This window comes from Oncorhynchus masou, chromosome 20, assembly GCF_036934945.1.
Source record: "Oncorhynchus masou masou isolate Uvic2021 chromosome 20, UVic_Omas_1.1, whole genome shotgun sequence".
Classification (NCBI taxonomy): domain Eukaryota; kingdom Metazoa; phylum Chordata; class Actinopteri; order Salmoniformes; family Salmonidae; genus Oncorhynchus; species Oncorhynchus masou.
Genome location: NC_088231.1, coordinates 30,112,541 through 30,115,676, shown reverse-complemented (window position 1 = coordinate 30,115,676; position 3,136 = coordinate 30,112,541). Strand labels below are relative to the sequence as shown.

At 54.3% G+C, this 3,136-nt stretch overlaps 1 protein-coding gene across 1 annotated transcript in view; it reads right to left on the bottom strand.

Annotated features, from left to right (window-relative positions):
* LOC135506629 (LIM and calponin homology domains-containing protein 1-like) overlaps positions 1-3,136 on the bottom strand; it is a 171,309-nt gene that overhangs the window by 87,235 nt on the left and 80,938 nt on the right. The window lies entirely within an intron of this gene.

Below are 3,136 nucleotides of genomic sequence, written 5' to 3'. Positions count from 1 at the left end.
AGTAGCCCACTTCGTTCAATTTACATTATTGCTAATATATCTGGTAGTGGTAGTGGTGGCAGGAAGGTAGATGGATGTATTATATCTGCTGGTAGTGAGTGGTGAGTAGAGCGTGAATGGGTATTATAGCTGAGTGGTAGTGAGTAGTGATGAGAGTGAATGGTGTATAGCTGTTGGTGGTGGTAGTAGTGATGAGAGAGTGGATGGTGTATAGCTGGTAGTGTTGGTAGTGAGTAGTGGGGAGATGTGGATGGTTATTATAGCTGGTGGTGCTGGTGGTGGTGGTGGTGTTAGGGAGGTGGATGGTTATTGGTGATGGTAGTGGTTGGTGGTGGTGGTGGGGAGTGGATGGTTATTATAGCTGGTGGTAGTGGTGGTAGTGGTAGAGTGGATGGTTATTATAGCTGGTGGTGGTGGTGGTGGTGGTGGGGTGAGGTGGATGGTTATTATAGCTGGTGGTGGTGGTGGTGGGGTGGTGGTGGTGGTGGTGGGGAGGTGGATGGTTATTATAGCTGCTGGTGGTGGTGTTGGTGGTGGTGGTGGTGTGGTGGTTATTATAGCTGGTGGTGGTGGTGTGGTGGGAAGGTGGATGGTTATTCTAGCTGGTGGTGGTGGTGTTGTGGTGGTGGTGGGGAGGTGGATGGTTAATATAGCTGGTGGTGGTGGTGGTGGTGGTGGTGGGGAGGTGGATGGTTTTTATAGCTGGTGGTGGTGGTGGTGGTGGTGGTGGTGGATGGTTATCATAGCTGGTGGTGGTGGTGGTGGTGGGGAGTGGATGGTTATTATAGCTGGTGGTGGTGGTGGTGGTAGGGAGGTGGATGGTTATTATAGCTGGTGGTGGTGGTGGTAGGGAGGTGGATGGTTATTATAGCTGGTGTGGTGGTGGTGGTGGTGGTGGTGGGAGGTGGATGGTTATTATAGCTGGTGGTGGTGGTGGTGGTGGTGGTGGTGGTGGTGGTGGATGGTCATTGGTGGTGGTGGTGGTGGTGATGGTGGGGAGGTGGATGGTTATTATTACATGGCTGGTGGTGGTGGTGGTGGGGAGGTGGATGGTTATTATAGCTGGTGGTGGTGGTGGTGGTGGTGGGTAGGTGGATGGTTTATAGCTGGTGGTGGTGGTGGTGGTAGGAGGTGGATGGTTATTATAGCTGGTGGTGGTGGTGGTGGTGGTGGTTGTGGTGGTGGTGGGGAGGTGGATGGTTATTATAGCTGGTGGTTGTGGTTGTGGTGTTGGGAGGTGGATGGTTATTATAGCTGCTGGTGGTGGTGGTGGTGGTGGTGTGGAGGTGGATGGTTATTATAGCTGGTGGTGGTGGTGGTGGTGGTGGGGAGGTGGATGGTCATTATAGCTGGTGGTGGTGGTGGTGGTGGTGGGGAGGTGGATGGTTATTATAGCCTGGTGGTGGTGGTGGTGTTTGTGGTGGTGGTGGTGCTGGGAGGTGGATGGTTATTATAACTGGTGGTGGTGGTGGTTGTGGTGGTGGTGGTGGTTGTGGTGGTGGTGGGGAGGTGGATGGTTATTATAGCTGGTGGTGGTGGTGGTGGGAAAGGTGGATGGTTATTATAGCTGGTGTTGGTGGTGGTGGTTGTGGTGGTGGTGGAGAGGTGGATGGTTATTATAGCTGGTAGTGAGTGGTTGTGGTGGTGGTGGGGAGGTGGATGGTTATTATAACTGGTGGTGGTGGTGGTGGTGGTGGGAGGTGGATGGTTATTATAGCTGGTGGTGGTGTTGGTGGTGTTGGGAGGTGGATGGTTATTATAACTGGTGGTGGTGGTGGTGGTTGTGGTGGTAGTGGTGGTGGGGAGGTGGATGGTTATTATAACTGGTGGTGGTACTGGGGGAGGTGGATGGTTATTATAGCTGGTGGTAGTAGTGGTGGTGGTGGATGGTGGGGTGGTGGATGGTTATTACTGGCTGGTGGTGGTGGTGGTGGTGGTGGTGGTGGTGGTGGGGAGGTGGATGGTTATTATGGCTGCTGGTGGTGGTGGTGGTGGTGGTGGTGGTGGTGGTGGGGAGGTGGATGGTTATTATAGCTGGTGGTGGTGGTGTTGGTGGTGGTGGGGAGGGTGGATGGTTATTATGGCTGGTGGTGGTGGTGGTGTTGGGAGGTGGATGGTTATTATAGCTGGTGGTGGTGGTGGTGGTGGTGGTGGTGGTGGTGGTGGTTATTATAGCCAGTGGTGGTGGTGGTGGTGGGAGGTGGATGGTTTTTTATGGCTGGTGGTGGTGGTGGTGGTGGTGGTGGATGGTTATCTGGTGGTGGTGGGTGGTGGTGGTGGTGGGGAGGTGGATGGTTATTATGGCTGGTGGTGGTGGTGGTGGAAGGGAGGTGGATGGTTATTATAGCTGGTGGTGGTGGTGGTGGTGGTGGTGGTGAGGGTGGTGGATGGTTATTATAGCTGGTGGTGGTGGTGGTGTTGGTGGGAGGTGGATGGTTATTATAGCTGGTGGTGGTGGTGGTGGTGGTGGTGGTGGTTGTGTTGTGGTGGTGGTGGTGGTGGTGGGCAGGTGGATGGTTATTATAGCTGGTGGTGGTGGTGGTGGTGGTGGTGGGGTGGGAGGTGGATGGTTATTATAGCTGGTGGTGGTGGTGGTGGTGGTGGTGGTGATGGATGGTTATTATAGCTGGTGGTGGTGGTGGTGGTGGTGGTGGGGAGGTGGATGGTTATTATAGCTGGTGGTGGTGGTGGTGGTGGTGGTGGTGGTGGTTGTGGATGGTTATTATAGTGGTGGTGGTGGTGGTGTTGGTGGTGGTGGGAGGTGGATGGTTATTATAGCCAGTGGTGGTGGTGGTGGTGGTGGTGGGGAGGTGGATGGTTATTATAGCTGCTGGTGGTGGTGGTGGTGGTGGTGGGGAGTGGATGGTTATTATAACTGGTGGTGGTGGTGGTTGTTGTGGTGGTGAATGGTGTGGTGGTGGTGGGAGGTGGATGGTTATTATAGCTAATTGGTGGTGGTGGTGGGAGGTGGATGGTTATTATAACTGGTGGTGGTGGTGGTGGTAGTGTGGTGGTGGATGGTGGGGTGGTGCATGGTTATTATAGCTGGTGTTGGTGGTGGTGGTTGTGGTGGTGGTGGGGAGGTGGATGGTTATTATAGCTGGTGCTGGTGGTGGTGGTGGTAGTGGTGGTGGGA